Below are 22,365 nucleotides of genomic sequence, written 5' to 3' on the forward strand. Positions count from 1 at the left end.
GTGTGCGCTGCCATGGCTAGAAACACAAAGAAAAACAAAACAAAGCAACAGCACTCTGCAAACCAAATAAAGTACAAGAAAGTATTCTGATGCTAATGCTACGCTTATTAAGTGGATTTTAGATTCTTAGCAAATACATTTTGTACAAAGTTATTTGGGACCGTCTGCCACACGTCAAGGCGATCTCTGTAAGACAAGAACCTAACACTAAATACTACCTGTTATGTGCCATGACGGCTACCATATAATTCTGGGAGTGCAGGTTCCACATGCATTACATTGAGAAGCGACGTTAATTGTGCTAAGAAGCAATGATAGATCAATGCATAGCATGGAGATGTGCGATCCATGTTTTTCTCTTTTTGCTGTGTATTATTATGTTCTTCAGCAGCTAAAGGCTTGTATTATGATAGTGTACAGCAGCTGAGGTGTGTATTATGAGCTTCTGCAGCAGCTGAGACGTTTATTAGAGTTTTTCAACACTGGAGGTGTGAATTATGATGTTTTGCAACAGCTAAGGCTACTTTCACACTTGCGTTCGTCGGTCCGCTCGTGAGCTCCGTTTGAAGGAGCTCACAAGCGGACCTGAACGCCTCCGTCCAGCCCTGATGCAGTCTGAATGGAGCGGATCCGCTCAGACTGCATCAGTCTGGCGGCGTTCAGCCTCCGCTCCGCTCGCCTCCGCACGGCCAGGCGGACAGCTGAACGCTGCTTGCAGCGTTCAGTTGTCCGCCTGGCCGTGCGGATCCATTCAGACTTACAATGTAAGTCAATGGGAACGGATCCGCTTGAAGATGACACCATATGGCTCAATCTTCAAGCGGATCCGTCCTCCATTGACTTTACATTGAAAGTCTGAACGGATCCGCTCAGGCTACTTTCAGACTTAGACATTTTTCTAAGTTATTAATGCAGACGGATCCGTACTGAACGGAGCCTCCGTCTGCATTAATATGATCGGATCCGTTCAGAACGGATCCGATCAAGCGCAAGTGTGAAAGTAGCCTAAAATGTGTATTATAATGTTCTGCAACAGCTGTGGTGTATTTTATGATGTTCTTCAGCAGCTGAATTGTGTATTATTAGGTTCTGCATCAGCTGAGGTGTGTGTTATGATGTTCTGCAGCAGTGTAGGTGTGTATTATGATGTTCTTTAGCAGCTTAGGTGTGTATTATTATATCATCTGTATTATAGCATTTGGAACTATCTACAGGGAGCACTACTATTAAGGACTCTGTGTGTGTGTGTGTGTGCTGCTTTATTTTCAGGGACCGTAGTATGTGTCATGACAGTTTTTTTAGGGGCACAGAGTATGTTGCTGTTATATTCAGAGCATAGTTTGTGGCACTGAGAGGAGTTAATGTTAGTATATAGCAGGCATGCTCAACCTGCGGCCCTCCAGCTGTTGTAAAACTACAACTCCCACAATGCCCTGCTGTAGGCTGATAGTTGTAGGCTGTTCAGGCATGCTGGGAGTTGCAGTTTTACAACAGCTGGAGGGCCACAATTTGAGGATGCCTGATTTATGGCATATGACTAGGATATACCACACATCAGGGACCTGCTCCTTTCTCCATAACAGGGCCCCCAAATTGAAGGACAGCACACGGCACATGTATAGCATCCCCTCCACTCACTGATATTCGACTTCCAAAATACATTGTATAGTGGTGAATGGAGGGATGTCGCTCTTGCCTGGCCACTCTCCTTCACTTTAGGAGGCCCTATTCTGGATAAAAGAGCAGGTCCCAAAATTGGGACCCATACCTATCTGACATTCAGGGCTGTTTCTACAGCCGGGCGAGGGGTGCAACTGCATCGGGCGCGTGTCTCCAGCAAGAAAAGGGGGGCACCGTCGGCATCTATTTACAGGCTATAGTGAGAGTCAGGGCGGAGAGTGGATCAGGGGGGATGAGGGAGAGGCGTCTCCCTTCCTTGTTCCTCTGATAGACTGCAGGCACTAGGCCGGCAGCCTATCAGAGGCCGGTGCAGGTGGCGCGATTACTTTATTGCGCCGCCTTAGCTGTACAGCGTGGGACACAGACCGGAAGAGGCCTGCATCGCATCGCTGCCATGGAGGTAAGTATAAGTGTTTTTTATTTTTACACGGGACAATACTTGTGGCACATGATTGGGGGGGGGGCATGGAGAGGCACTTGTCACTGGCACATGATGGGGGGGTCATGGAGAGGCACTTGTTACTGGCACATGATGGGGGGGTCATGGAGAGGCACTTGTTACTGGCACATGATGGGGGGGTCATGGAGAGGCACTTGTTACTGGCACATGATGGGGGGGTCATGGAGAGGCACTTGTTATTGGCACATGATTAGGGGGGGCATGGAGAGGCACTTGTTACTGGCACATGATGGGGGGTCATGGAGAGGCACTTGTTACTGGCACATGATGGGGGGTTCATGGAGAGGCACTTGTTATTGGCAAACGATTGGGGGGGCATGGAGAGGCACTTGTTACTGGCACATGATGGGGGGGTTATGGAGAGGCACTTGTTATTGGCACATGATTAGGGGGGGCATGGAGAGGCACTTGTTACTGGCACATGATGGGGGGGTCATGGAGAGGCACTTGTTACTGGCACATGATTGGGGGGGGGGGCATGGAGAGGCACTTGTTAATACAAGCCACTTACTAATATACTGCTATTATTGATATTACTTACTTTGCTGGCTGGATTCATTTTTCCATCACATTATACACTGCTCATTTCGAAAAGCACCACCCTACTGCGCTCCCATGGTCCCGGCCACCAGAGGATGATGCTTTTTCCTATAGTGTGCAAGTACGACCACCACTGATGGATTGCAGGGTGGTCTGTAACCATGGAAACGAGCAGTGTATAATGTGATGGAAAAATGGATCCAGCCAGCAAAGGAAGTAATATGGACAATAACAATATAATAGTAAGTGCCTTGTATTAACGTTCTCTACATGATAAATGCCACTTACTGAAGTGAGACAACCCCTTTAAGGGGGGGGGGGGGGGGGGCGCTTTTTTTAATTTTCTCCCGGTTGGTAAAATTCCCTAGATGACATATTGTAGCGATATGCAATAAATGTTGAGATTGGACAATCCCTTAAATGCTATCAATCGGTAAAAATGGTCACAGAAATGTGATTGTGATCATTTCATCCCATGTAAAAACCACGCTGGAACAAATCTGGAGTAGAATGTGTTATTTCTTTCTGCCCGAGTTTCTTGTAGTAGGCGAAATGTACAGACAGCTACAATTTCCAACGGAAGTAATGCTTCCCTCAAACAATAGCTTTCACAAATTGCTGTGTATTTACCTATGAAATTCTTAACAAAATGACAAGTTGATATAGGATAATGCCTTTAAGGCTTATTATTCATAGTGCCTATAAAACACAACCTCCAAGCTGCTGTGCCCTTTACAAAGAGCCTGCAACAGCATTTCGGCCTAGGCAGCAGCCACGTTCAGGCACACGGTTTATTTGTAATGAATGGCTGTCAAAGCAAGGTGCACTTTTTGTCTTTCTTGGAAATGAAGTGAAAATGGTGTAGATTTCCTCCATTACATGTAATGGATCTTAGCTGGAAAACATTTGAGTGGTAATACACGTAGGAATATCCAGTGACTCACTAATGTCATTTTGCTCTTGCAGGTCTATTCCGGTGTGTGGGTGTTTTTGCAGAATAATTATTCCAGAGCCTCAGAGTACATTCAGCTTTTTGACACTTGATTCAGTTTAGCAGTAGAATAGTTTTTCTTCCCAGTGTCTGGTATTTAAACCTGATCCTGATGTTGCCTCATAAAGGAGTCTCTTGGATACTATACAAAACTTCTTCTGGCCAAGCTATTCAGAGTGGACATGGTTTCTATGGAAATAACAATCCGGTAATGAGGAAAACATTCAGACCTTAACGAAATCCCTAAAACAAATAAAAAATGTTAAAAAAAAATCATATTTTATAACTACTTAACCATGCCAAAGACCACGTCTGGAAAATACAGAAATGTACGTCTGGGAGAATGAGATTGGGAAGTGCTAATCAGAAAATCTGACATCTTCTAACGACCGGTTGCTGCTTCATATTTGGCAAATAAATGACACAATAGGATGTCCTAAGGAGAAGGAAGCTAGTCAAGGACATATTAGTTGGATCATCCTAGTGCAATTTGTAAATTTCATTGAGAGCAAATTAGATTAGGCCAGGAAGCTTGTACAGTTTGCATGTGAAATTCATTATATTGATAGATAAAACGGAGGTCTTCTTACTTATGACATGTAGCCAGCTAGACAGAAAACCGATGGATGATGTAGGTTAATGCATTCTGTCTGCAGTTTGCCTACAGGTCTTTGGCTTATTGAACTAATCAGCAAAGCTAATTGCCAAAACATCACAGGCAAAAGGATGGGAAAATATCAGACGTTCTAAATGAATTAACAATAATCTGCAAAGGAAGGACATTTACCTAACAGAACCTGCTAAGGTGTTCTCCAGCTTTTATTAAGCATCCTCTGGACAGGACTTCAGATCAGTGGGGGCCCCCCGACACCCGCATCCTCGCTGTTCAGGTGTAGCTCTGGCCCAGCTCTGTCAACTGGGTAGTGGTGGGAGCATGTTACTACAGCACTGTTTCGGATGAAGTCAATGGAAGCAATGATGCCGCAACAAGCGCTGTCCGCTACGCAGTTGACCGTGCCGTGTATTTCCAGTGTTGGTGGAGTCAGACCTTTGCTGATTAGTTAGTGTTGGCCTATCCTGAGGATATACCATCTCTTAGGCCCCTTTCACACGGGCGAGATTTCCACGCGGGTGCAATGAGTGAAGTGAACGCATTGGACCTGCACTGAATCCTGATGCATTCATTTCTATGGGGCTGTGCACATGAGCGGTGATTTTCACGCATCACTTGTGCGTTGCGTGAAAATCGAAGCGAGCTCTATATTGTGCGTTTTCCACGCAACGCAGGCCCCATAGAAGTGAATTGGGCTGCGTGAAAATCGCAAGCATCCGCAAGCAAGTGCGGATGCGGTGTGATTTTCACTCACGGTTGCTAGGAGACGATCGGGATGGAGACTCGATCATTATTATTTTCCCTTATAACATGGTTATAAGGGGAAATAATAGCATTCTTAATACAGAATGCATAGTACAATAGCGCTGGAGGGGTTAAAAAAAAATTAACAAAAATTTAACTCACCTTAATCCACTTGCTCGTGCAGCCCGGCATCTCTTCTGTCTGTCTTCTGTGCTCTGTGCTGTGTGCTGAGTTAAATTATTATTATTTTTTAACCCCTTCAGCGCTATTGTACTATGCATTCTGTATTCAGAATGCTATTATTTTCCCTTATAGCCATGTTATAAGGGAAAATAATACAATCTACAGAACACCGATCCCAAGCATTACAATGTTTTGCACTCGCAAAAAAAAATCGTGCATGTTCCCGCAACGCACCCGCACCTTTTCCCGCAACGCCCGTCTGAAAGAGGCCTTATTAAAAGCTGGACAACCCCTTTAAGGCTCTGTTCACATATGGATTTTTGAACATATTAGAAATATGCCAAACACCAGGCATATTCATAAGGTCCTATGCGATCAACATATGTAAAAAACGTGCCCTTTTGGTAAATGCGAGGCTATATTATGTATTCATGTATAAATAAGTGTAGTTGGTTTTTTTTTTTACGGGAATTAATGGCTGGCATATTGCTCTGTATGCCTATAGAGAGGCTTATATTTGTAGGTTTCTGTCACATGTATACATTGGGATAGAAGTAAATGAAATGTGAACACAATCTTACACATGGTATGATTTTTTCATTTATTTTGCAAGTACTGATGAATATAGTTCACACTTGACTATAGAAACATAATGTATGTTTGACTGTTCAGTAGACGTTGATCTTTTAGAATTGTGATCCTTAGGCTGGGTTCACACGTGCGAGATTTCTGCGCGGGTGCAATGCGTGAGGTGAACGCATTGCAGCCGCACTGAATCCGGACCCATTCACTTCTATGGGGCTGTGCACATGAGCGGTGATTTTCACGCATCACTTGTGCGTTGCGTGAAAATCGCAGCATGCTCTATATTGTGCGTTTATCAACGCAGGCCCCATAGAAGTGAATAGGGGTGCGTGAAAATCGCAAGCATCCGCAAGCAAGTGTGGATGCGGTGCGATTTTCACGCATGGTTGCTAGGATGACAGTCTATTCACTGTATTATTTTCCCTTATAACATGGTTATAATGGAAAATAATAGCATTCTTTACTACAGAATGCTTAGTAGAAGGTCAATTGAGGGTTAAATTTTTTTATTTTATTAACTCACCTCCTCCTCTTGATCGCGTAGTTGCCGATCTCTTCTTACTTCTTTAATGATGAGCTGCCAGCTAAAGGACCTGTGGTGACGTCACATCACATGGTCCAATCACATGGTCCATCATCGTGGTGATAGACCATGTGATTGGACCATGTGATGAGCTCAGTGATGTCACCACAGGTCCTTTGACAGGTCCTGAAGAAATAACAGGAGAGCGGCAGCTACGCGATCAATTGGAGGAGGTGAGTTAATATTTATGTATTTTTTACCCTCAATTGACCTAGTACTAAGCCTTCTGTATTAAAAAATGCTATTATTTTCCTTTATAACCATGTTATAAGAGAAAATAATTACATCTACACAACACCGAACCCAAACCTGAACTTCAGTGAAGAAGTTCGGGTCTGGGTACCACATTCAGTTTTTTATCACGCGTGTGCAAAACGCATTGCATCCGCGCGATAAAAACTGAACAACGGAACGCAATCGCAGTCAAAACTGACTGCAATTGGGTACCTACTCACGCGGGTTTTCCACAATGCACCCGGGACGCCCGTGTAAACCCAGCCTTAGGCTAGTGCCAGAGGTGGGTAACCTACGGGATCCCAGCTGTTGTGAAACTACAATCCCCAGCATTCTCCATTTATTTCTATGAGAGTTCTGAGAATAGCAGAGAAAGTGTGCATGCTGGGAGTTGTAGTTTCACAACAGCTGGGGTGCCGCAGGTTGCCCACCACTGAGCCATCCCTAAGGCCTCTTTCACACTTGCGTTGTCCGGATCCGGCGTGTACTCCACTTGCCGGAATTACACGCCGGATCCGGAAAAACGCAAGTGTACTGAAAGCATTTGAAGACGGATCTGTCTTCAAAATGCTTTCAGTGTTACTATGGCACCCAGGACGCCATGCGCATGGATGACGTGCCATGCCATCACGTGATCCATGCGCTTGGGGCGCCCTGACGTCACTGTGGAGCGCCCCGGGAGCCGCACGGATGGTAAGTATGCTGCTCCCCCGCTCCCCGCTACACTTTACCATGGCTGCCAGGACTTTAGCGTCCCGGCAGCCATGGTAACCATTGAGAAAAAGCTAAACGTCGCATCCGGCAATGCGCCGAAACGACGTTTAGCTTAAGGCCGGATCCGGATCAATGCCTTTCAATGGGCATTAATTCTGGATCCGGCCTTGCGGCAAGTCTTTAGGATTTTTGGCCGGAGCAAAAAGCGCAGCATGCTGCAGTATTTTCTCCGGCCAAAAAACGTTCCGTTCCGGAACTGAAGACATCCTGATGCATCCTGAACGGGTTTCTCTCCATTCAGAATGCATTAGGATAAAACTGATCAGGATTCTTCCGGCATAGAGCCCCGACGACGGAACTCTATGCCGGAAGAAAAAGAACGCAGGTGTGAAAGAGCCCTTAGTTAAATATTTATGATCACTTCAGATGAATAAATGCACACAGCTTCAGTTCATATTGCCATGAGAAACAAGCAGGCCCAAGAGTCTATAGCAGGGGTCAGCAACCTTCGACACTCCAGCTGTTGTGAAACTACAATTCCCAGCATGCTCCATTTATTCCTATGATATTTCTTAGAAGAGCAGAGCAAGTATGCATGCTGGGAGTTGTAGTTTTACAACAGCTGGAGTGCCGGAGGTTGCCTACTCCTGGTATATAGAGTATGCATTTTATAAATATGTATCCAATCCTGAAATTACTATTCAGAAATGATTTATTATATTTATCTCTATTTTTTTTTAAGTGGTTATCCTGGAAAGGATAATGATGACTTATCCTCAGGAGAGGTCATCATTATCACATCAGCGGGGGTCTGAGTCCCGGCATCCCCGACTATCAGCTGTTTCAGGAAGCCTCTGCACTCACCAAAGCTCTGGGTAGCGATATAGGTTCCTGGCAGCTGTTCAAGGACAGCGCCATACATTTTATAGTGGTAGTGCTTGGTATTGCAGATCAGCCCCATTGACTTGAAGTAGGCCATGTGATTCATGTACAGTGATGTCACTTGCATACACTCGCCTCCACTGCAATATCATTTCGTGTATAACCCCCTTAAACCTTAATTACAGTACTTTATAGCAACCCTGTGGGTAACTTGCTCGATAAATTCCTTTGTGACCTTTTCTTCTTCTTCTCCAGTGAAGCCCAACAACGCAAAAAGGATGAAGCAAAATAAGCAAAAATCACACATCTCCTTCTACTAACATGCGCCAGAAGAAGCCATGTGAAGGCAAAGCCCTGGGTTGGGCACGTCTGTCAGCACCCCACATGTTGTGATTTCATGAGCCCTTTGTGTATGTATATGGGTTAAAAATCCTATTTTAAAGCTGACTGAATGATCTCCAAGCAGTGGCATTCACTTCACACATCAGATGGATAAGTTCAGTAGAGGAAAGGCTGATAATGATAGTGCTTATCCTCTGGATAGGTCTTCAGTATCTGATCGGTGGGGGTCCTACACCCAGAGAGGTCCGGCAGGCGCGCCACTGCCGGAACAGCCTGCTGGATGTATAAGCACTAATGTGGAACTTGCCTTAGTAAGTCTACCCCGGTGTTTTGTTCTTTTGTAGGCAGCCTCATAGCATCAGCTTGTGGGTGGATTAGCCAATCTGCTGGTGGCATTCATGAATTGCTAGCCTATCATGTGTCATGCAAACCACATCATATTACTGCCATGTAAGGGTTCGGAGTTAAAGGAAGACATGATAAAGCATCTCAGTCTAATAGCCTATTGGTCCATATACTTGGTGTTTCATTTTTTCCCCATCCATATAGAATTTAACAACAACAAAAAAAAGCACCACATTCCATTAGACCGGTATCCAACTGTTCTGGTATTAGTCCTATGAATTCTGAATTGAATCCTTGCCTTGAAGTTATGAACACTAGAGAGGAGTGCCCTTGAAGGGCGGTGATAAGTTCATGCAAGTTCAAGAAACTGAACAAAACAAAGGGAACAATTCCCAGAATCCTTAAATACATCTAGTTCTGTGGAAAGTGTATGGGAAGTTTAGGCCCTCCCTTTCAATGATAAATTGTGACCTTTAAGAATACTCGAATAATCAAGGTTCATGTCTAAAGGACCCTTTACATGGGTCAAGAATTGCCCAGATTATCACTAACGAACGCTCATAGTAACGCTTGTTAACTATGATCGGGCAGTGTAAATGTACTGCTGATTATCCAATGAATGAGAATTTCAATCCGAACATTTTTGCGCACACAAAAATTATCATTTACCGGCAGCAGATGCTCAGATCATCACAATCTCCTGCCGGCAAACAACGGGCCTGTAAATGGGGAAGAGCGATGGCATTAGCGATCTCTCTTCCGATACACTGGAGTAGATCACTGCATGTAAATGCAGCGGTCTCCTCCACCAGCGATCAGCAGATTGTCCGGAAGTTATGCTTCCTTCCCGACAATCTGCTGTAATATCGTCCTGTGTTAAAGGACCTTAAAGGGGTTATCCAAAGCCTATAATGCCCCACACACACCAGCGCGGCCACCGCTGCATGCCCCCGTCGCGCGGATGAAAACATCCAGTGACGTGGGAGGCAGCCAATAGCTGCGATACTAGGTAGGCTTGTCCCTATCATGGCCTGCTATTGGCTGCATCCCAACTCCCCCCCCCCCCCCCCGTTGCCAATAGCAGGCCGTGACGGGAACGAGCCTCCCTAGCGTCACCCGCTAGGGATGCTGTTCCCGTCGTGGCCTGCTATTGGCTGCCCTCCCGTCGCCAGATGTTTTGATCCGCGCGACGGAAAGATGCAGTGGTGGTAATGCGGGCATTTTTGTGGTTTGATAACTGTTTTAAGAGTGAGCTTATGTCCTGGCTGCTAAAGCAATATGCAATGTTAAGACACAATCTGGTAACCTGCCAAGAATAGATAACAGTACCTCATCACCTCGTGGAGACAAATATTTAAGAATGTAGGACATTTGTGATATCATCCCTTGTAGTCAATTTAAGTAAATAAGAATGAGGCAGAATTCACTAGAATGATATCATTATATTTGAAATACTGTAAATCAATGTATTGTTAGTCTGTATTATTACCAGATTGATGTGGCAGCAAGGGGTCTTATATGTGGCATCAAAACATGCCCCCACCAGAACCTTCATCATCCTGGACAGTGGACAGTTTGCAGCATATCCTCACTGCCATTTAACAATGCTACAAGATGTTTTTTCCTGGTCCTCAAAAATCTAATTCTTCAGTAATTGCCCACTGCAGCTGCAGTTTGCTTTTTGGATGAAAGGAACAAAACTAATGGTGTAGCTCATATGCAGCAGTGTTGCTTGAACAGTGGTTTGTTTTTTAAATAGTCACACCAGTATTGATAATTGTGCCATTTCAATGATTAAAGGGGTTGTCCATTATGTCTTTATGTAAGACTCACAGGGGTTCAAAATAAAGGGAAGTAGTACTGAAGCTTACCCTCACTGATGCCCCATAGCAACTGTTCCAATGCTGCTTTGCTCCCTATTGTTCACATTTTCTGGTCCCGACTTGACATGGTAGAAATGCCAGGGAAGGCACACTCAACCAATAACTGACTGAGGCAGGCCACCACTACCAGTGGTTTACCAGTGATTGGTTGAGCAGCAGGGTGGATTTGATTTAAATCAAACTGATTTAAATTGTGATTTAGATCATGATTTGAATCACTAGTCAGTAAGGCTTGATTTAAATCATAGTTTTGTACATAAAGACTAATTCTTGCTGGTATAACTTATAATATTCAAGTAGATGAAGAGATTTAGAATAACAACTTTTCATATTAGCTTAATTAGGTTGATTCTGTATTCATAGGTCTGTAGAAGTTAGGATTAAGGTATTTTTCTTAACTCTGTTTATGTTATAACATTTTTGCTGTGAAGAAGAGGCATGTGATCTCTGCTGAGTCAAATTCAGTTTTGAGAACTGCAAAGGTAAACCAAGCATCTGTGATAATATCTTGTAGGCAGACAAACTGCCCTAATAATCTTACAAAAACCTCTGGAAGAGCATGACATTGTGAATGGATTAATGGAATTTTTTTACCAAAAAAATTAAACATATACAGCCTTATTCTACATAATTAAAAAACTAATATTTATTTCATGATGGAATAACCTTTGGATGGTAATATATTTTCCTCAAAAAGTATTTTATATAAAGCAGGCATCTCTTGACATTTCTGGAGTAACCAGGAACTGGAGTAACACTGTCTCATATATCAAAAAGTAATCCATCTCAAGTTCCATTCCAATTTCTTAATTATTCATTTTCTTTATGTGGTATAACATACATCTATCACATCTACTTGGATTAGAGATTTCAAAATTCTGTGGATAAAAATGTTAATGGCATTTATTATTTAGATAAAGTTAGCACAAGGCACTTACTAATGTATTGTGATTGTCCACATTGCCTCCTTTGCTGGCTTGATTCATTTTTCCATCGCATGATACACTGCTCGTTTCCAGGGGCAATCCTGCAGCTGTAGCCGTGCTTGCACATTATAGGAAAAAGTTCTGGCCTCTCTGGTAGCTGGGACCATAGGAGCGCAGAACAGTGTGGAACCCAGACAGCATCAGAATGGGAGCGGCAAGGGATCAACCAGGGGAGTATGCTTGTTTACATTTTTGTACATCATTGTGATCTGGTTTCCTTTTTATTCACCGGACAACCCTTTTGAATCGTTGCAATTCGCAATGTATCGGTCAGTTCTCCAGATGATTACAACAAAGTATATAAATCATGATATAGCACATATTTAGAGGTATGCCTCACACTGTGTATAGATTACGCCCCGCATCGCGCCAAGTTGGACGCACCAGTTATCATCAGCCACCGCATACAAGACTTGAAAAAGGAGCACTGTTTGCTCCGAAACGCGTTGTCAACCATGACTAAAGAAAAGTTTGTATCTAATACTCACCTGGTCATTCAGTTGAACCGTTAGTGTCTTTACCAAGGGTGTGGACCCTCTCACGGGCTCCATCCCTTCCTATTGTATTATCACACTGTGTATATGGAGTCCTGTCTCATATTATTTGCAACATCTAAATGGACGGATTCTTTTTTTACAATCTTAAAAGCAAGACATGCATGTGTTTACCTCCATTCATCAGAAGGATCTCAAGACAATAATTGCAGTGGTTGAATCTATCGTGAATAGTCACAACCTCATTATGCTGTTTGTCTGTCCCAGAGATTTACATCCCTTTTAATATTACACCCACAGCATTTCACTGACACAATTTAAATACCGCTACTGCAATTTTATCACACTGTTCTCATGGAAATAGTGTTCGAAGGAAACAGAGAAAAAAAAAATCTCAGGTGATCATACTGTAGCTTTAACACATTATGGTATCTCAGTGAGCAATTTTGTTGAGTGAAAAAATATCCAGTATCCATGGCAACTGATTCCTGTTAATTCAGATAGCAGCAGTTATTCTAAAGATTAAGCTGTAGAAATGAACCCAAGCACTCTTTATTTGTGTGGAATGAGGGTCTCTCTTCAATGATAATTGACTATATTATGAATAGAATGTCAAACCTGTTAGTGATGGCAATTATTTCTAATCTCTAATACTGAGAACTTCTAAAGAACATTATCATTCACTTCAGTTAATTCACTACAAATGGCAGTGTGCATTGGGACCCTCTGTGAATGTGTGTCTTTTATGATCATGTTCTAGAATGTGGACTCTCTAAGCCAAAATCGATTTGGTGCTGGTTAGACTGGAGCACAGAGTGTAAGAGATCCCCTGGGTTTCACCCTTGAGCTCCACAGAAGTGTTGAGCGAACTTGTGTTTTAAGTTCGGCGTCTAAAGTTCGGGTTATCGAAGAATCTGGTTATGGATTCTAAATTCCGTTATGGTCTGTGGTAGCGGAATCCATAACGCGATCCTTCGATAACCCGAACTTTAGACGCCAAACTTAAAACACAAGTTCGCTCAACACTACTCCACAGGGCTCATGAAATTAATCCATGTCTCGGTCCATGTCCACATTTTCTAGGCCGACCGCAGCTTCTCTGACCCGAACTTACTGTATTATAGTAATGTATGATATAACCATTCTGTATCTGACTGCGGGGCAGTTGTCATGTACTCACTTCATCATGTGTACATACCATCCGATCAGGTAAGAGACTGGCTGTATCATAAATTACAGTCATACAGTCAGTTTGGTTCAGGAGAGTGCGGTTGGCCTGGGAGATGCAGCCTGCACACGGACCATGTTTCTTGGGCTATATGGTCATATCACACGTGTATCACACAAGATAGGCCAAGATAAACCCTTCAACAGGCAGCACCAAGGATTAGGCATTCGATAAATAAGGATACTGTCTGTGTGTGAACCGCATTTTTTTGCAGACCCATTGACTTCTATGGGTTCAAGGTCTGCATTTTGAGGACCAGAATAGGACATGTTCTATCTTTTGCAGAACTGATATATGGATGTGGAAAGCAAACAGATGACGTCCATGTGCTTTCTACATCTGTGTGCTACTTCCACAAAAGATAGAACATATACTATTCTGGTCCTTAAAATGCAGACCTCGAACCCGTAGAAGTCAATGGGACTGCAAAAAAATGCAGCTCAATCGTATCCTTATTTAGTGGATTCGCAACTTGCAGACTACAACACTGATACGGTCGTGAATGAGGCTCTATAGGGGTTATCATACAAAATAGCATTAGATACACACTTCAGCAGGCAGTATCACATATGAGAATCACAGGAACAGTAGACAGTATTGCAGATGATAGATTTAGATATAGAGGCACAGCAGACAGTATCTGACATGATATACAGTACTTTACAAAATAGGATTAAATACACAGCATAGCAGGCAGTATTGCACACAGCAGAAAGTGTATGAGGCACAGCAGGCTGTATCGTACATGATAGGATTAGATACAGATGTGTTTTGATGTGCTTGATGTTTATTGCACTCCTAGATAGTGAGGGAAGAGTCTATGGAGTCAGTAATGTGGTGTAGAAACACTAGCAGGATTCTTGTGTGGGTGTAGGAAGATGGCTACAGGAGTTGCAGTAGATGTAGCTGCTGCAGACAGAACAGTGCAGGGACATTGCCAGCCTGTGACTCCTCACACTGCACAGGAGCTATGTAAACAGGAAGCTCTGAATAAAAACAGATCTGACAAGATAGTCTGATGCCCAGACAGGGGGAAGGAAAGCTCAGACATGAAAAACAGGTATTGGGGGCATATATATGCATGGTGAGGGGTGTTAGGAGCACATGAAAAGAATTTTGATTTTGGGATCTGTAAGGGATCACTGTACTTGGGGGGTCATTCTCACAAGAATCGTCGTCCACCGCAGATTTCGGGGTCAAACATTGCATTTATTGGGACATTTTTCATACACTGAACAGTCCAGATAATAATCACTGGGTGTGATGAGGTTCCCACATACATTAAAAGAAAGCAAATACCTGCCCGGCTGGGCTCTCACTACACCTGTTAACGTGGCCCTGACTCAACTACAGAACCCTGTTCATACACGGAACCCATATGCGTCTTTTTCTCAGCCCGTAGTTCCCCAGCCTCTCCGGCTGTAATCAGTCCAATACCTGTATGGGGAAGTGTGGCCCAACAGTCCTCCTAACTACGGCCTTGTGACCCTTGAATCCCGGCGTCACAGCGTTCCCCAAACTTCGGGCTGTCACAATGCCCTGGTCTCTTAGACTGGCAAGCTGAGACCACACACAGAGCCTCTGCTCTGGGTCTCTGTATCTCTCCCCAGACTGACCTACTCTGAGGCGCTTTATGCCAGCCTGATTACAGCAGGCCTCACCTGCGATCACCTCAGGTAGAAAGGAAAACCCGTACTGGAAGGGTGTGGACAGGCAACTCCCTCTACCAAGCCTAGCCACCAGTCCAAGTAAAATCCAGCCCAGAAAATGTATACAAAAATGTCTCAGCAAACTATGCTTTGCTGAGACTACTGCCACTCTCTGGATTTTATCTGTCTCACCCATCTGAGGTACCTGAAGTGGGACAACACACCTTCCAACACTGTTCACATTACCACATATCCCCCCTCTGTTCAAACCCATGGGGGTGAACACTTGTACCAACCGGATGCTTGCGACAGGGCATCCGCATTATCTTGCCATCGCCTGGCTCAACCTTCTCCCTGGAAGATGTGGTCAGCGTCAAAAGTTTCCCTTTATTTTGCCAGACCCATGCCATCAGTGCTTGGTTTGTTACCCACATTGACATCTTGCCCAAGAGACATTGTCTACAAGGTTCCCATGTCCATGTGACAGGCAGACCCTCTTTTTTTATTTTATTTTTCTTTCTCTCTCTTTGACTTACACAGCTGCTTCAGCCGAGCACGGCAGAACAGCAGATCGTACATTTCTTTTTCCTTTACTCTTAGAATTTCGATCTCGGCTTCTGGAACTCCCTTCAGAATATATTTTTATGCAAAGGACAGACTCTCTGTTTGACTTTGCTGGCTCTTTCAGATGCTTAGGCCTTTTCTTCTTGTCTTTGCGAAGCTCCGTCAGCAGGGCTGGCTTGTCCCCGCTCGCTTCTTTTTCTGCAGTGGTTTTCTCAGATGGTGCCTCAGTTTCAGGGTCTTCTGCCTCTTCACAGGCTCTCTCCACTTCGGCTTTACCCTTGATCTCTGGAACATCCAAGGATTTCTCCTACTTCAAGAGCTCGGCCTTAGCTTCCTTGGCCTCTGTCTCTTTGGCGTCCTCCTTCACTTTATTAGCCTTCTCACCATTCAGGGACATGGCATCATATCCTTGCTTTCTTAACTCCTCCTCCGCTTTTGGATCAAGGTTGGAGGCACTGGGGACAACGGGATCTTCACTAGACTCGTCATCTTCTGGCAATCCCTTTAGAGGTTCACCCAGGATATGGTTCCCCATCAGACCCCTGGCTTTCTGGAAGGCATTGACGGCAGAGGGGACAAATTTCATGCCCAGGCCCGGGCTGCTCACTGTCAGGAGCCTCTTGGCTTCTGTATCCACATCAGCCCCATCAACTGGTTCAGCTAAAACCTTTTCCACCTTCTCTGCTTTGGCCAGCACCCCGGCACCACCATCTCCAGACCCACTCTTACCATGCTCTGACTTCTTGGCACCTTCCAGAGGATCTTCCTCTTCCAGTTTCTCATTTTCTTCCACCTGCTGTGCAGGAGCATGCTTAGGCTTCTCCAACTCATAGATGTCATCTTTTGAGCTCATGAGAGCTTCTATCTCTTCTCTGAGTTGCTTGTTCAGCCTCTCTAATTAATTTCGCTCCTCAATCACTTCTTCAATTGCTCTAGCCAAGGAGAGGGTATTGGACTCTTTCTCCTGAGCATCAGCCTCCACTCCACCACGTTCTTCGGCATACCGAGCCGATATGAATTTCTCTTCAGCCAGGAGCTGGCCAAACTTCTGTTCCTTCTTAGTTTTTCGCACTAGCTTGTTGGAAGCGCCCCACTCTTGGGCCTCCTGTTCCAGCGGCTCTTTACTCTGTTCTGCTGCCGCATCAGACAAAGGAGTACCACCATTCTCCTTTAGACACTTTGTGGGATTTCCACCCAGAGACTCTTCAAGCCCATTGTCGATGTCTACTAGAGACTTCCGTGTCTTTCTGGAGCCTTTCCTCTTCTCCGGGACACCAGTCAGTAGACCCTTCAGTTCACTCATCTTTTCCGGGGTCTCTTCTTTTGACCCTTCTGCAGCCTTCTTCAATGTCTTTATGATGACAACTAGTCCCTTCTCTATCGTATCTAGGGACCGTGTGGAGAGAGAGAAATCATCTGCATGATTGCAGCAGTACTGACAGGTCAGGTCATCTACCGCTGCCTGAATATGGGTCTCAGACACTAGGCTGGCGTCTCCCCACTCAACTCTAGTCACGTCAGGTACAATCATCGTCTGGTTGCTACCCGTAACTACGTCAATTTGGCAAGACCTCAACATGACAGTCTCTCTCTCTCTGAGTTGCTATCGGCCACGGCACATGCGTCACTTATATTACTTGTGTCATCTTTATCAGTTCTGACCTCTAGGGGCACCGATGCGTTAGTCCCTACATTGGACACTTCCCCAGCAACCAAAAAACCCTTGGGTACTGCATATCCACCTCTGGTACGTGTGGTACACCCTCTGGGCTTACAACATTAACCAGCATTTTTGTATCATATATATTTTTACCAGGAGGGAGCACTTCTCTCAAGATCACAGCCTGAAAGGGAAAAGGCATGTCATCATCATATACTTCACATGACCTCACATTTTCATTTTTCACTTCAACTACATCACTGTTTTCAATGGTCCTTTCCCTTACACGTTCACTTAAAGGGACAGGTACAAGTTCTGCAGTAGTTTTTGCACTCTCTGCAGAAGTGTGTCCATTACTCCACAACTCCCAGCATAAGGGAAAATTACACCCCAACACTCCCTCATGCATGAGCGTATCTGTAACTTCAAGTTCATAAGTCCCTGTTCTCATTGGAGTCTCACGCTCAATGAAAATCAGCGGATAGTCCTTATCCGCACGACTGTCCAGCACCTTTATTGTTTTACCAGTCCCAGGTTTCAATATTGTGCTACCTCTTAGCCGGGCTAGCATGGGATCCCGGATCCTTGTCATCCCAAAACTAGCTTTGGTCATTGGCAAATGAGGTAACACAGAAACCTTCTCCTCTGTAGATTTCTGCGAGGGAGCAATCACAGACTTACCCACCTGTTCAGACACAGTTTTTTTTCTGTGTGACTTATTACCTACCGGCCCAGCAGGTATCAACTGCCGCCGGCTCACTGTCACTGGGTCTGCCACACAGTTAATAACAGGAACAGTCTTACCCTTCGTTGCCACGGGTTTAGTAGTCTCGGGAGATGAGGATATCCCATGGACATCTCTACCGAGACCAGCCTCCAAAATCCAGCCTCTGGAGTCCTGCCCTTGATTCCTGGTACCATGATCACCTGCAGACTCCTTACTCCAATAGCTGCTACCGGAAACAACTTGGCCTGCAGTTAAAGGGGTTGTCCAAGTTATATTTATTGATGACCTATCCTCAGGATAGGTCATCAATATCAGATCGGCCGGGGTCCGACACCCGGCACCCCCTACGATCAGCTGTTTGAAGAGAAGGCGCGTGCGGTGTCAGCGCTGCCTCCTCTTCACTGTTTACCTTCTAGCCGTTGCATCTGCAGTGGTGAGCAGGTGTAATTACACCCAAGCCGTCCTATTGAAATGAATGGGAAGGCTTGGGTGTAATTACACCTGCTCACCACTGCAGATCCAACGACTAGAAGGTAAACAGTGAAGAGGAGGCAGCGCTGACACCGCGCGCGCCTTCTCTTCAAACAGCTGATCGGAGAGGGTACCGGGTGTCGGACCCCCTCCGATCTGATATTGATGACCTATCCCGAGGGTAGGTCATCAATAAATATAACTTGGACAACCCCTTTAAGATTCTTCCAGGATGGTCATTCCAGCCGCACCCTTTAGAATCTTGTGCACAGTCGCAGAGAAGATATGTACTTATGAGAACTGCATCGCTCTCCACCTCTTTGTCTTCCCGAAGGTTGCCCTTGGCAACGGCATATCTTTGCTTTTTATCAGGAGCTCCGCTCCACAACTGCCCAAACAATGGAAAGTCCTTGCCCAGCACAAATTCCACTTCCAGGGTCGCACATTTTAACAGCTCCCATTGCACAGAGCCATACTCTGTCACAAAGGTCAGAGACACAGTGGCATCAGTCTCTGGCCCTCTCTCCAGAAAGTCCAGCAAATCAGGCCTGACCCGAGACACCTGCTGGCGGGCATCTAGAGTGACCCCTAGCTGGATTCCCCCAATCACTAGCTCGCAGTCCTTCTCCCATGATACCAAGCCGCAGTCATTTTCACAACAAAGCAGCACTCAGTAGCACCTGCTCTTTGTCTTGTTGTTGCCCCTAGCAACCGACTGTTGCCCTTCTTTCACAGACAACTTGCCCGCATCCTTCACCAACTGTAAGGGAGTGCTGTACTTGGGGGGTCATTCTCACAAGAATCGTCGTCCACCGCAGCTTTCGGGGCCAAACATTACATTTATTGGGACATTTTTCATACACTGAACAGTTCAGTTAATAATCACTGGGTGTGATGAGGTTCCCACATACATTAAAAGAAAGCAAACACCTGTCCGGCTGGGCTCTCACTACACCTGTTAACGTGGCCCTGACCCTGTTTACACACGGAACCCATATGCAGCTTTTTCTCAGCCCGTAGTTTCCCAGCCTCTCCGGCTGTAATCAGTCCCGTACCTGTATGGGGAAGTGTGGCCCAACAGTCCTCCCGACTCCGGCCTTGTGACCCTTGAATCCCGGCGTCACGGCGTTCCCCAAACTTCGGGCTGTCACAATGCCTTGGTCTCTCAGCCTGGCAAGCTGAGACCACACACAGAGCCTCTGCTCTGGGTCTCTGTATCTCTCCCCAAACTGACCTACTCTAAGGCGCTTTATGCCAGCCTGATTACAGTAGGCCTCACCTGCGATCACCTCAGGTAGAAAGGAAAACCCGTACTGGAAGGGTGTGGACTGGCAACTCCCTCTACCATGCCTAGCCACCAGTCCAAGTAAAATCCAGCCCAGAAAATGTATACAAAAATGTCTCTGCAAACTATGCTTTGCTGAGACTACTGCCACTCTCTGGATTTTATCTGTCTCACCCATCTGAGGTACCTGAAGTGGGACAACACACCTTCCAGCGCTGTTCACATTACCACAGATCAGATAACCTCTTTAATTGTCCAGCATATATAGTGGAATTATAGGATCTTCTGTAAAAATTAATGTAGCAGGATTTGTACAAAAAGGTAAAACATGAAAAAAAGGAAAAAGGCAACACAAGAACCTGTTTAATGGGTTCAGTATTATCATATAACAGAACAGATGTCAAATATAGGTAGTTTCCATTTCCCTTTTGCAAATAAGATGAAATCCAGGTGCACTGCCATGCCATTAGTTCAGAGCTGCCTAAACAGAGTTATCTGACATATTCTGCTCTGTATAACTACTTAAAGGAGTTATCAAATGATAATAATTTATTCCCTTTCCACAGGTTAGGAGATAAGTGTCTGATCGTCGGATTCCAACTGCTGGGGCCCCTGACAATTACTAGAATAGGGGCCTGTGTTCCCCTGTTTGAATGGATCAGCATACACACATACATGTCTACCGCTTTATTTACCTCTATGAAATAGCTGAGGCTATCTCTAGCAGTCCCATAGAGATGAAGGAAGGCAACGGCGGACACGCATGCATGTCTGTTGCTCCATTTAAATGTGGGAACACAGGCCCTCGTTCTAGTGATTGGTGGGGACGGCAGCAATATAAGCATATACATTAGATGTATTTCAGCCAAACCTCCCAATTTGATGGAATCAGCTGACCATCTAAAGTGTAAGGAGTAGGGATGAGTGAAGCCATGGAAGTTTGGGTTCACCTGGTTCGGCTGAAGCTCAGGTCAAAGTTAGAGTTCGGGACCCAAACTTGACCCTGAACCCCATTGAAATCAATGGGACCCAAACTTCACTTTATTCTTTTCCGTTATAACATGGTTATATCGGAAAAAAATGCAAAACAATATGGCAAAAAAAACAACAACTCACCTCATCCACTTGACTGCGCTGCAGCAGCTTCTTCTATCTTCACTGAACAGGACCTGCCAAAGGACCCGTGATATGCATGATGATGTTACCACGTGGGAGAGCGCGGTGACATCATTGTGTACATCGCAGATCCTATTCAGTGAAGATAGAAGAAACTGCTGCAGCGCTATCAAGTGGATGAAAGGAGGTGTTTTTTTGTTGTTGTTTTTTTACCCCTAAATGGCCCTATTGTTTAGCATTTTTTCTTAAGAATTCTATTATTTTCCAATATAACCATGTTATAACTGAAAATAATAAAATCACCCGAACACCGAACCCAGACTTTAGTGAAAAAATCCGGGTTCGGGTCCGGGTACCCAAACTCGCAAAGTTAGGTACGAACCCGAACTTTGCAGTTCGGGTTCGCTCATCCCTAGTAAGGAGACCTCTCGCCTGACAGCAGATGTCAAGTGGAAGTGCTTGAATGATGAATGATATTTCTCTATGGAATGTTCTTTCACTGAGAGAACAATATTTCTGTTACAGTTGATACAGATTATTTATAGAAAAAAGAAAATGTACTGATGTCAGAGCCCATTACCCTTTCAACCAACCGAACACCTGGTCAATGCATAGAACAAGGTCTTAATATGTTATGCTGTTATCCTTTCTAGTAAATCTGTAGGTTACTAAACTGGTGCATGCATGTGACCACATTTAATTATTTTTAAATTCAACTTTAGGTACAGTATTAAATGAATTTGTTGCAAAGGTGCCCTGATCTATTTTATAGTAGTCAACGTGCATCACTAGTCACCAATTTTTCTCTGTTTAGTTAATATTGACAAAAGGTAACATAGCAAGGTTGACATAGGTCCCTTGGGTTTTAGGGGAAAATTCCTTGGAATTAGAAAGAAATGTTAAATTTTCAAATATAAAGTATTAACTGGGAAATGGTGTTTAGATAATCTAGTATAGATGATCTTGATAACAGGTGTCAGATACAAAAAATACTCACATTCACAATACAATTCCTGACTTACCATTGAGTGAATCATAGCAGTTGTTTCCCTAGATTTGAAATAGCTTTTCCTGTCTTCAGTTGTGTCTCTGTCTCTGGACTTCTCACTGCCTCTGGATGTTTGTTTTGTGAAACCTTACAGGGAAAGGATGGCGTCGTGAGCGGGTCCTTCCGGCTTCCTGGAGTCATTCTGTCTCAAGCAAAAACCTTCAAGGTTAGGCTTGTTAATACAAATTTTCTTTTTGCATAGTCCACCAATGTGTTACCTAAGATTCCATTAGAAAAATATCTGTAGGCAATAAATAATGTTAGCAGACCACCTGTCTTTAAATAGCTAATAGCTAAATAGCTTACACTGACCATGTAAGATTTTGAAGAAACTTAAGCTGTATTAAGGTGCATTTAG

The sequence above is a fragment of the Bufo gargarizans genome, chromosome 2, assembly GCF_014858855.1.
Source record: "Bufo gargarizans isolate SCDJY-AF-19 chromosome 2, ASM1485885v1, whole genome shotgun sequence".
Lineage (NCBI taxonomy): Eukaryota > Metazoa > Chordata > Amphibia > Anura > Bufonidae > Bufo > Bufo gargarizans.